Raw genomic sequence first — 13,814 nt, 5'->3', positions numbered from 1 at the left:
TCTACTGAGATATTAGGTGTGCTTATAATCATGTGAAGGTTATGTGCCAGAAATAAAGAGAAGCTCATGAGAGAAAGACTGTTTAGCTGCTAGAACGTCAGTCAAATCCTCCAGAAGTGTTTTTGTGCTTGTTGGATCGATTTCTATCCATCGAATGCGTGATCAGAGCATCATCTTCAGCTTCATTTCCAATTAATTTCCGCTCCTGTCTTTTTTCCTCTTCGACTCCGACATGTTTCTCCTGACAGGTTGAGTATTAAACCTGCAAATCGAAGGGTATATAGCGTCATTCTACATCGTTTATTTCAAATAGACGTAGAGCTGTGGAGCAAAAAAAAGTGAAAATATGTTGAACAATAATTAACAGATGCTTCTCTTATGTTCCATATGCTGTACATAGTCACTGCGTTACATAATTAACAACCTCTACTGAATGTAGAATATAATATATGAATATAATGAGGCCCAGGATGTGTGTGTGTGTGTGTGTGTGTGTGTGTGTGTAAGAAAATCCTTCTAAATGAAAGCTTTCACTTGTAATAATTTGAGCTGATTTGGATTATTTGAGGTCATTCATACGTCTAGATATTTTTAAACATTCCAGGATTAATTCCTTTTAAACGTAGCAGGAAGTCGACGTTAGAGGTTTTTTATGGAGCCTCGCTTAACGGTGATACGGTCACGGGTCAATGCTTTACAGAATGAAAGTGACCGTAAAGCGTTCCTCGCGCTGGAGCAGGGTAAGTTGTGCAAGCTTAGCTCAGTGAGAGATGAATAAGAGAGGTTTTTGTGATGCAGGTCAGCGTCAGAGTGAAATACTCCAGCTTTAAACTTCCCTGAATGCTGAGCCAGATGCCGGGGCTTTCAGCAGCGCTACCCATTAACTCCAGAGAAAGAGAGATGCTGAAGAGAAAAGAATGGGATCACGTAAAAAAAAGTTCTTTATTCAAAAAGTCCACGTATTGTTTCCCAAAAGAAAGAAAGGATACGACTTTCAAAAAAAAAAAACGAGGGTTTTATTTCTCCAGCTCGTATATAAAAACAGACCGCAGACTGTAAAGGTCATCTACAAACGGGTTACGGGAGAAAAGAACCTGCTGGAAGTCTGTCCATGTCTGAGTCACTTCTTCCATATCAGCTGGTAATGATGTAGCAACGTGTGATCTTTACAGCTTTGAAGGTAATTCTGTACAAAATGCAAATTGTAAAAACACTTTTAGCCTCATAACCTGCACTCAGATTAGCTTCAGATCTTAGCATTTGGCTCTGTAGGTAAGAAATAACACACGATAAAGCAGAGTGACTGCAATGTTGATTTTTTTCAACAGCACAGCCCACACACACACACACAGAAACAAAAAAGCTGAATAATCTGATTGAATTGTAACCGTAACGTTCATATATCCAACAGGAAGTTGTTCTTACGGCTGCTCCCTGTTCATTTTCACCACATCAGATCATTTGGTCTGCATGTTTTGATTTCGCACAGGTTTTACTCCAGATGCCCTTGCTGATGCAACCCTCCCATTTAATCCAGGCTTGGGACCGGCACGGAGTTAACTCTTCGGTGGCCGGGTTAACACCCTGCCTGGGAATCGAACCCAGGCCATGTCAATGAGAGCACAGGATCCTGCAGCTGGACCACCAGAAGGCACATCCAACATGATCAGGTTTAGTCAAATCCCTGAATAAAATCAAACCCTGAGCTCACATTCCAACCCTCTACACTGGGGTATTCCAGCAGACTCGTGTTTTCTTTGCCTAAATGTATAATTCTAGATTTATTTCCCCATCAGCTCCGACATCCTCGTGAGATTTCACACAAATTCTGATTATATTTCTCACATGCTTGTATGCCTGTCTTCCCGTCAGAGACAGTTAAATAATAGCGCAGAGTTACAGTGGAAATCCGAGGCAAAGCTGTAAGGACAATAATTAAAAAAAAATAGAAATTAAAATTAAATAAAGTTAAAGTGTGAGCAAGATGATTGAGAGAGTTAGCAGAAACTTGAAGCAGATAAAGCACAAGTTTCCCAGTTTCCATGTCATAGTTATGGTTCGTTTCTGTTAATATAAGTTGTGTTAGGTTTTTTTGTTTTGTTAAAAAAACGCAGTTTGGGTCTGATCAGTTACTTATGGAGATCGAGCAGATGACGGAAATCCAGGTTCAGTCCCAGTCATCGGTGGCGTCTGGCCCGTTCATTACATTATGTTATAGCAGCTGAACTAGAGCAGTCGTTCCCTCACCAACCTTTATTTTTTTCCATCACCTTATCAAGAAACCTCATCTTCAGGAAGCATAAATTCCTCTAGAATTAAACTTAATTAGAATTTCTGAAACATTCATAGATTTTTTTTTAGTTTGTGATCATGTTCTCAGCCATTTCCATAAAATAATAAAAATAAATAATTAAACAATATAAAAATGAAATTAAATAAAGATGCTGCTCATTTGCTTTGCCTCTTTCAAACATGCTGCAGAGAAAACTTCAACCATTTGAACACACGATCTCAGAAGAAAGAAGGTTCACTTGAAAACTTTGGAAAATGTCCCAGAAAAAAAACGTGTGTATTTATTGTCCTAAGAGCAAGTGTCTAGGGGAAGTGTTTAATTCTCCGGAGCTGGAATCATGCCACGGTTCTCACGCTTAGCGTTATGGAAAATTGTGTTGTGTATTTACGCTCCTGAGGGAACAGTGAGGTCTGGACTGCAGGTCCAAAGTTCCTGAAAGTGCTGAGTGGTTAAAAAGGAACACTTTAAAGAAATTAGAGAAGATCAATAAAAGCAAGGGATGAAAGCGGAAAAAAAATCAATAAAAGTCCATGATTAGCGGGGAATTTAGAAGAGTGCAAGCTTCTCTATGATGTGACATCAAACATGTCTCATTCTGTTCATAACCTGATCCACACGGGTTCCTCCTCCACCGTGTGCTTGAAACGCTGCCATGCTCAGCCCATAAATAATTGAAAGGAAGCTCTCTTTTGTTAATTTAGCTTTTTATTGCTGCACATTGAAAGGAAAAAAAAAAGTTTCTCAAGGGCTCTTTGGACCGCCGACGTTTCTAGCATGCTAAAAACTTATGAATGTTCTGTAAAAACCTGTTTTTTGAGTCATATATAGAACGTTTGAGGTCAAATCAAAGAACCAACTGAGAGCTGAAAACTTTTTCATACAGTAACCACCAAAAAAACCTACCAAAGTTAGCAAACATTTATTTTTCATTGATCAAGGAAATGACAGGAGCGTCATCATTAACAGTACATCTTTAGCATGCATCCTTCACCTTTAAAAATAATTTGAGGTGTATCATTTTACTTTTGATCTTTATGCTAATAGCTAATTTAAGCTATAGACATAACACTTCCCTGGTAATAGATACTTAGTAAAAAGGTGAAATAGCACTGTACCTGATGTTACCTGTGCAGGAAGAGTGTGTTCTTATATATTATTCTGATGAAAAACTGGAAAAACTAATGTTTTGGTGACCAGAGGAGCTAGCGTGGACAAGAATTGGCAAATTAGCATGAAATAACTTCTTTTGAGGATACGGAGCTGGATGATCTTGGATTTCTAAGAGTTGAGGAAGGCTTCCAGGTGATGTTTAATCTAAATTAATGTTAATTTTTAAGGAAAATAGCTTTTAATTACCACCGATTTAAAAAGAATGATGATAAATGATGTTTTTTATCCAGCCCACAGTAACACAGGAGATGTTTCCACTATTATTACATCCACAGTGACTGCACTTCTGCACTTCTTCTCAGCTTGCTGCTTGGAGGCCCCATGTGGCTTGAAGCCCTGAGCAGTTGCTTGTCTTGCCCTCTAGCTTTCCCTCTGAAACAGACTGAACCTTAAAGAAAATCACAGCCCTTTTCATGAGCAGTTCCCAGGAAACCTAGCATTGATGCAATAACCTGATGTTTGGTTGCTTGGTGCTTTTATAAAACGCTTTAAACACCTGTTTATAAAACGACACAAATAAGCAGTGCCGTCCCGTATCGGCCCGATAGATCTGTGTGTCTATCTCGCCTTCGCTTGTTTCGCTGACCTCGCCGGTCTGGTGTGTAGTCCCTCTGTCTGTCCAATTACGCAGTCCTTTGAGAGGCTGACTCAGATCACATCAGTTCCAGGTCTGATCTCCAAACACATCAAAGTCTACAGCGTTTACAAAAGACCAAACTTTTTTTTTTCTTTCCACCTTCATGCCATTTTGTTTGATGTCCTGAACGGAGCAGGTCTACTGAAAGGAAAGAGACAAAGATCTTGTGATGGTTAAACGGTTAAATCAAATGACTTTTGCCTGCAGAGAGATGAGAGGAAATGATGAGTGGGTTACATTTACCTAATACAAGATGATTAAATAAATAATATTCATTTTTCTTTCCATTAGGGCTTGACAAGGTGGTAAATCAAATGTCTCTCAGCTGTCAAATCATTCAGTATAAAAGCAAGTGTTGTAGTACATGAAGACCAGACCTGGACATGGACAAAGATGTGCTGTCCCGATCTAGAAGTGTTGATCAACTGTAAACCGTTCTACTTGCCGCAGGAGTTTTCCTCGTTCATTCTTGTGAGTGTTTACATTCCACCACAAGCACACGTGAGTTCGGCTCTACAACAACTGGCTGATCAGATCACACACACACACAGAGCAACACCCAGACTCTATTATCATTATTCTCGGGGACTTTAATAAAGCAAACCTCTCACATGAACTGCCAAAATTCAAACACATTTCATGTCCTACCAGAGAAAAATATTTTGGACCACTGCTACACCACAGTAAAGGATGCATATCGCTCTGTCCCCAGAGCAGCTTTAGGACTCTCTGACCACTGCCTTGTTCATCTTCTCCAGAAATACAGGCCAAAACTTAAATCAGTAGTAAGGACTGTAAAAAAGCGAAACAGAGCGAGACTTACAAGCCTGGTTCAACTGCACTGATTGGAGTATTTTTGAAGCTGGTGGCACTGATCTGGTCGAGCTCACAGAGACTGCATCATATATCAGTTTCTGTGAAGCCATGTGCATTCCTACCAGGACTTATTTAACATTCAACAATAAGCCATGGTTCACAGCAGAACTCTGACATCTGCATCAGGCCAAAGAGGATGCCCACAGGAATGGGGACAGAGTCTTGTACAATCATGCCAGAAGCATACTGAATAAGGAGATTAGGGTGGCTAAGAAAAGCTACGCTAAAAAGCTGGAAAACCAGTTCCCTTCCAACGACCCTGCTTCAGTGTGGAAAGGCCTGAAAGACATTACAATCTACAAGACACCATCCCCCAGCACTGAGGCCAATCAACAACTTGCTGAAGACCTGAATGAGTTTTACTGTACATTTGAAACTCCTGGTCCAACACCCCAATCTGAACATCTCTCTACACAACTGTTAATACCTCCAGCAATCCCCCCCCCCAATCTGAACATCTCTCTACACAACTGTTAATACCTCCAGCAATCCCCCCCCCAATCTGAACATCTCTCTACACAACTGTTAATACCTCCAGCAATCCCCCCCCCCAATCTGAACATCTCTCTACACAACTGTTAATACCTCCAGCAATCCCCCCCCCCAATCTGAACATCTCTCTACACAACTGTTAATACCTCCAGCAATCCCCCCCCCCCAATCTGAACATCTCTCTACACAACTGTTAATACCTCCAGCAATCCCCCCCCAACCTGGAGCTCAACATGCTCAAAACAGTGGAGATGATAGTGGATTCCGGAGGAACACCCCTGCACTCCCCCCACTCACCATCATGAACAGCACTGTAAGAACAGTGGAGTCATTCAGGTTCCTGGGCACCACCATCTCTCAGGACCTGAAGTGGGACACTCAGGGTTTGGCTCAGCTACAAAATCAGACATCAGAAGACTACAGAGAACAATTTGGATGGCTGAAAGGATTATTGTTGCTCTGCAATAAGTCATTAAGAATGGAACATACGGCTCAGTGCTAATTCTACAATGAGTTAATTTAACCAAATTAATGAGAAAAAAAAAGCATCCATCTTCCATCAACACATTGAGAGAAAGCACAAAGAAAGGTAAGAGAAATTGTTTTATCTTGTTTTTACGTTTTAAATGTAATGTCAGGGCGATAAACACGCTTAGATGGATGAAAGTGAAGAATTTGACGTGTTTGAGATTAAATGAGTTGTTACGCACAACAGGCCATGAGAGAGAACTCAATCCAGTACTTGTGTGAACAGAAACCCACCTTTCAGACTGTGTGTGAGTAACGAGTTCTCTTTTCACGACTTATTACACTCAAATGGTCAAATACACACAAACAAATGTCCAAATGACCTTCCTGTCCATCAAACATTAACCTAAACACAGCCGGTTATATTTTAATTGACCGTAAACAGCGCATCAATAAACTGCACTAAAGTGACAACCACCTATACTGTGTGTGTGTGTGTGTGTGTGTGTGTGTGTGTGTGTGTGTGTGTGTGCTGCAGTTTATTTGGTTAATGTTAACATTACTGTTACAAGCAAAAGGAGAAATAAAAATAAAGTCAGTGCTCTTGACTGAATAATATTTGTAGCTGAAGCAGGGATCAGTGTCTGTTTCAGACACGCAGAGAAGACTTTACTGGTGATTATTCACTTTCTGCAGTTACTTGACCACTAATGAGATCAGGACCCGGAAATTCTACACAAACAGAATAAAAGTGTAGCATCACTGAGTGTGCATACACGAGTGTCTTATTTCAGTTACTGTACAATACTGTAATTCTTCTACTGCAATTCAATACTGTACTCTTCTGGCCCCGTCTCGGCTCAGACCAGACCCTCTTCTGGCCCGGTCCGGACTCGGACGCAGATGAACTGGTCTCAATTTTAACACTGAAGGTAAGGTTACGTTTAATCGAGTCTTGTGGTGCCGTTGGGAAAAAAACAAACAAAAAAAAAAAAACACAGAAACACAGTTCACAGTTCAAAGTTGGCACAAAGCAGAAATAACTGCTCACAAACATGTGCAGATCTTTTACATCTCATGTTCCTTCACTGAATTGGATTTTCCTCCAAGAGCTGAAAGGAGCCAACTGTGAGGATGCATTCATAAGTTCTATGTAGAAACATCAAGGGGATTTTGGTTACTCTAAAGTGTATAAAAATCAGTGGTAAGAGCCAAAGGTAATTGGAGGTACATTTGTAGGAGTTGAAGTTTTGATCTGTTAGCGGCTAAGCTAACAGCTGTACAGTAGTTTGTGTGTGGCTAAGCTAGCAGATGTACATATGGGAAAGGTTTATGATGAATTACAGCAGGGCTTGTGGACATGTTTTAAAGGTTGTGATGAGTTAGGGGCTTGAACATTTTCTTTATTTCCTAATTTGTATAAAATCCCAGCAAAGTCATCCTGACATTCAGATGTCACGTCCCTCTTCTCTCTGGTGGTCTGTACTGGTTTTTCCTGCACCTGTCCTGGGATTTAGAGATGTTAAGAAAAAGGTGAAGGAGGTCAGGAAGTCAGCACCACCCTGCCACCACTGACACACTTGAAAAAACCCATCTAATGAAATCTTGAACAATCTTGTAATCTTGATTTAGTGTTTCACTCAGACACTTTTTTCCCCCTCCACTTCTGCTCCCTGGAGTCGTGGTGAAGCAAAGTGAACTCGCTGACCCCTGAAATCATTTTAAGAGACTGGCGTGACCTTGGAGTGCCGACAGGGAGTTGAGGCAGTTAGAAGTGCGAGTGAGAAAAAGTTCAGGATAGTCTTATTACCTCGCTCTCTGTTTTGTGATATGATTTCTGACACTTTTAGGGCGCTTTCCAAAATCAAAGCGAATAAGTTTGTTAAAAATATAGAGATTTTTTGGGATAGCGAGCAATTCGGCAGCAAACTTACACAAGGGTAGGTCTGGAGATATATTTATGCATGGGGTGAAGATGACTAAAACCTCCCACACATACAGTATACATGATTATGTGACATATATGTTAAATTACTGTAAAATGCTTACAGAATAAGGGAATAAAGCACTGTCACGCTGTTATAGGAAAATATATAGAGTGCAGCGGTGTGATGAAACAAAGCTACCATTTCCACCCTGAAGTTTTTTCTCTCCCTATAACACGACATGGTTTTTCTGAAAGATGACAAATTCAACTAAAAGGGTTAACAATGGATTATAAGTAACATTTAAACAACAACAACAACAACAACAACAAATAACAGCAACAACGTTTATCCTTGGTTCTCTACATTCCTGGTTCTCTGCAGCTGTGCCGTATGCGGATGATTTATCTTCCCTGATCTAGCAAACAATTGATATAGATGCAAAAGATTAGCCCCGGAATGCTACACACATTTCACCCCTGTAGCTTTAACCACTCTGAGCTAAACCATCATTAGCTAAGGACATAGTTACTACACCTGAAATTAAAGATCCAGTAGCTCCTCATATTTCCAGTGTAGATGTAAAACCTCCCCAGTGGCAGTGCTGCAGTGTCTCACCGATACATTTGCATTACGTATTCATGAGCCTTGAGCATTTGCATGTCGTCTTGCTACGTAAAGATGATTCTTTAAGATGAAGTAGGAGAGCCTCCATCTTGACTGAAGACTCCACATGACATTACTCATTAATTAATGGCTTCATCAGAGCAATGTGTTAGCAGCTTGTTCAGAACTCAGTTTTCTGAGGTCAGAATGCAGGGTGTTGAAACGGGTCAGCGCCGAGGTGGACCACCATGATGCTGGGAGTGAGTCATGGAAATGAGAGTGAAGGCTGCATGAAAGGAATAAAACATTCTGCTCTCATGCTGTTGGAGAAAAATCAATGCAGGAGCAGTGTGATGAAGCTGTGTTACTGATATGAGCTTGATGACTTCACTGCTCCAAAGTTAATGTGAATGCTGTGAAAGTTAGTAAAGATGTAAGAAAACTTTACAGCTGAGGGCACAAAGCCTTTATCACCACCACACATACATTACAGTACATTGGAATTCTTTACTTCGCGTATCCCAGCTGAGGAAGTTTGGGGTTAGAGCGCAGGGGCCGCTATGGCACATCCCCCTTGGAGCAAGGAGGGGTTAAGGGCCTTGCTCAATTGCCCAAAAGTGAGGCTTGAACCCTGACCTTCTAATCAACAGCCCAGAGCTTTAATCACTTGAGCTACCACTGCCCCTGAGCTTTACCGCTGTTTCGAAGCACTGACACCGGCGACTCCTTCCACACAAACCTCTAAACTAAAGCTTCTTTAAAGCTTTATCGTATCTGAACACCAGCCCTTTTTAGAAATCTGGGTTTTATTAGGCTTAAATTGATGCCCCAGGTTCTGCTTTGTGCAATTTAGAGATCAGTATTTTTTTTAAGTCTGTAAAAGTTCTTGAGTGAATTAATTACTGCCCCCCGGGGGAGATTGATGGAGGTGTTTTACAGCCGTCCTGTTCCCAGTTATTCTACTCATATTTATTTGTGCCGTTAGAGCTTGTTTTATTGTCCAGGTCCGGGTTTTAAGCTGCACGCAGGAGCACTCAGGTCAGTAATAAGGTGGAGTTATTTATGGAGGTCATTAAGTGTCCGGTAGTGTCCGGCGGTCAGTTTGTGGTGGAAGGTTATCTGGATGCTGCTCTCGCTGTTCAGCTGTATAACACACCCATCATTTCATCACGGTTTATTTCTTTTCCTCTCTCACTCCCTGTTTCTCATCTCTGGATTTTCCAAGTCAGGAAGTTTATTATGAAAGAGAAAAAATGTGTGGAATTTATTTTAACACGTCTGATGTCAATATAGAAACATTGTCCTTTATTCATTTTTTCAAAAATTCTAATCCGATGTTTTCCCATCTTGTGTCAAAGTACACTTTTATTACTGCATTCAGTCACTGAAAAGGAATTGGGACATTACAATTATTTTTGCAAATTATTGAATAATGATCAGAATCAGGTGATTTTTTCCCCTTCACATCTCTTAATACTTGTTATTAATTATTTTTTTATTATTTTTTCAGACTGCAAGAGCATTAATCAGCATCATTTAGTTCTCTTTTAACAACAAAAAAGCACTACATTTGTACACCAGAGCAGAATATTCATTAATCTTCACAAAATATATTATTATTATTATTATTATTATATTTATTTATTTATTTGGGGGGAATGTTTTCTTTAACCGTTATCTTTGGAATTTCTTTATTTCTGTGTGGGAATATACACTATATTGCTAAAAGTATTCGCTCACCCATCCAAATAATCAGAATCAGGTGTTCCAATCATTTCCATGGCCACAGGTGTATAAAATCAAGCACCTAGGCATGCGGACTGTTTTTACAAACATTTGTGAAAGAATGGGTCGCTCTCAGGAGCTCAGTGAATTCCAGCGTGGAACTGTGATAGGATGCCGCCTGTGCAACAAATCCAGTCGTGAAATTTCCTCGCTCCTAAATATTCCACAGTCAACTGTCAGCTGTATTATAAGAACGTGGAAGTGTTTGGGAACGACAGCAACTCAGCCACGAAGTGGTAGGCCACGTAAACTGACGGAGCGGGGTCAGCGGATGCTGAGGCGCATAGTGCGAAGAGGTCGCCAACTTTCTGCAGAGTCAATCGCTACAGACCTCCAAACTTCATGTGGCCTTCAGATTAGATCAAGAACAGTGTGCAGAGAGCTTCATGGAATGGGTTTCCATGGCCGAGCAGCTGCATCCAAGCCATACATCACCAAGTGCAATGCAAAGCGTCGGATGCAGTGGTGTAAAGCACGCCGCCACTGGACTCTAGAGCAGTGGAGACGCGTTCTCTGGAGTGACGAATCGCTCTTCTCCATCTGGCAATCTGATGGACGAGTCTGGGTTTGGCGGTTGCCAGGAGAACAGTACTTGTCTGACTGCATTGTGCCAAGTGTAAAGTTTGGTGGAGGGGGGATTATGGTGTGGGGTTGTTTTTCAGGAGCTGGGCTTGGCCCCTTAGTTCCAGTGAAAGGAACTCTGAATGCTTCAGCATACCAAGACATTTTGGACAATTCCATGCTCCCAACTTTGTGGGAATAGTTTGGAGCTGGCCCCTTCCTCTTCCAACATGACTGTGCACCAGTGACCAAAGCAAGGTCCATAAAGACATGGATGACAGAGTCTGGTGTGGAGGAACTTGACTGGCCTGCACAGAGTCCTGACCTCAACCCAATAGAACACCTTTGGGATGAATTAGAGCGGAGACTGAGAGCCAGGCCTTCTCGTCCAACATCAGTGTGTGACATCACAAATGCCCTTCTGGAAGAATGGTCAAAAATTCCCATAAACACACTCCTAAACCTTGTGGACAGCCTTCCCAGAAGAGTTGAAGCTGTTATAGCTGCAAAGGGTGGACCGACGTCATATTGAACCCTATGGATTAGGAATGGGATGTCACTTAAGTTCATATGCAAGTCAAGGCAGGTGAGCGAATACTTTTGGCAATATAGTGTATAAGGAATAAAGACAATTAATTATTTTTAAAGAGAAAGAGATAAAAAGTGAAGCAGGTGAAACCTGTTTACTAAGTAAACTATAAAGAGATAAAGTAGATCATGTTCTTTAATAATCATTTTCTTCCATGGGAATGAGAGAGTGATGTAAACCTGATAAGTTGCGTAAGAGGAGCACTTCACACCATGGTGCTGACAAGTGTTCTTGGTGTAAATCTAAGGGCTTCATCGGGGAGGTGTGTTATTACGTCCGTGCTTACGGGCAGGTCTTTCACCGTCCTTCACAACACGCCACTCGGATCCATCGCAATTGTGGATCTCCTCGTGTTGCTGTTCTGGCTTTTCTCATTTCATTTCGCTTTTCTTATCATGCTCTGTCTCACCTCATCCGTCTCTGAGGGCTCTCAGACCTGCCTTGAAACCACAGCAGTAATACTCCACTTTTGGCTTTTCACACAATGAAGCTTTATCTCAGAGGCAGAACAGAAAGAAACCTCATGTGGAGATGGTCAATTCATTACAGCCCACCACAATAGGCTCATTTAGGGCACAGTGAGGGTGCAGAAATTTCGCTCTCTTTCGTTTTCTTTTTCTCTCTCGATGATTCACTTCCCTCAAAAAAGTAGTTGTCAAGGTTTTGACATTGTGGCTTGGTGAGACAGTGCTGGCCATAATAATATCCTGTGCACAGAAATCGCCTTTTTTCCCTTCATCTGAGCGGAGAAGATCGGCATCAACCGGCACAACGGAGCGTTAATTTCTGACTGGATTATTGGAGACAAGACTTAAGCACGAGTTGGCAGACTTTTCTGTCTCATATCTACCCCTATAACTAATTGGTCCCTTGGAAAGGAAGCCCTCATGCACTCTTGTAGAAATAATCTGAAAGGTAAAGAATGAGCTCCTTGAATATAAATGTGCAAATACAATCTTCTAATTACAGCACTCAAAAATCCGTCTTCCTCTTGGCGCCCAGCACCTGACACAGCTGACCTTTACATCTCAAAGTGAATGGCCAGTCCCGGACTAATAAAGGCTCTCTTAACATTTCAGAGTTGTGACTACAGAACCAGAGATCTTCAGCAGGGTTCCTGACAGGAAGTGGACCCATCCTTTGCTTTAAACCTCAGAACCTACAATGAAATCTAGGTTTAGTGAACAAGGTCTGTAATAATCATCTGACCTGGAGCCTTTACAGCCAGCAATGTAGCAGACCACATCAACGTACTGTAACAGCGTGCATGAGTGAGCACATGGTCAGGACTTCATCACTAAAATGGCTGCAAACCTTTCAGCCATCTCAAGTGATATCTGAGCATAAACATATGGATGATAGACATTCTACATCTGGTATTTATTTTCAGCAAGATATAAGAAACCTGCTGACTCAGATGGATCCCGTCTGCTTTGAGAGAAGGAGTGTGAGAGCAGAAGAAATGTAGAAAATGGTTTAGAAGATTATGGAGTAGATTCTGTTCCATGTAAAGCCATAACATCTAGGTTTGTATTTTTATTTATAGACACAGTATAGTATTGCTGCTCATTATATTTTCACTAAAAATACAGTGAAAGGTTTCACTCTTCAGTGGGACATGTCTTTATCCTCGTCAGATATTAAAAAGATTGCTATTGTATCTGGCACGGAATCTTCTCCATCGTAGAAGGACTTTGAGTGACTATAAATAAGATTATTCAAGTCTGTCATGAAGTGACATTGTATTTTTTTTCCCCCCCTGACTGGAAAGAAATATTATGAATAAAAATCTCCCAGTCCTATCTGACCTCTGCGAGGGTATCGATCCGGCAGCACTTCAAATCTCCACTGGACGAAGAAGAAAGGGGAAGGAGGACAGCGCTTTTTAACGATTTACCTCTCGACTACCCTGAAGGTTTGAGAGCAGTATATTGAGTATTGATGGGATTTGAGATGCACCTAAACTAGCTTGAGCTCAGAAATGAGGAAAAGTTGTGGTTTTTCTTGGTCTCATGAGCATGTCAGGTTTAAATCCTCTTCCAGATGCATGGAAGGTGAGGTTTTCTCTCTCAGTGTCGACTTGGAAGCTTTCTTCACTTCGTACACTCGAGTGAGCTGTCATCACATCAACCCGTCAAACCCCGAGGAGAGGCTACAGTCGAGAACCTGCAATGGCGTATTCTTCTGCCACATTTCAAAACTCGTAGCAACAAATCCAATGTTTTGATTGCCTCAAAAAATAAACTAAATTCAGCTTTTGTGAGTGAATGGCAAGAAATTCAATTCAATTTCATTTGTATAGCACTTTTAACAATGAAAATTGTCTCAAAGCAGCTTTACAGAACATAAGAAACAAACAAGCAAAAAGTCCTAGATGTTAGACAAAAATCATCCCTAGTGAGCAAGCCTGTG

The sequence above is a fragment of the Hemibagrus wyckioides genome, linkage group LG29 (assembly GCF_019097595.1).
Source record: "Hemibagrus wyckioides isolate EC202008001 linkage group LG29, SWU_Hwy_1.0, whole genome shotgun sequence".
Lineage (NCBI taxonomy): Eukaryota > Metazoa > Chordata > Actinopteri > Siluriformes > Bagridae > Hemibagrus > Hemibagrus wyckioides.
The sequence above is the reverse complement of the archived record's forward strand: the minus strand, read 5'-3'. Positions refer to the sequence as shown.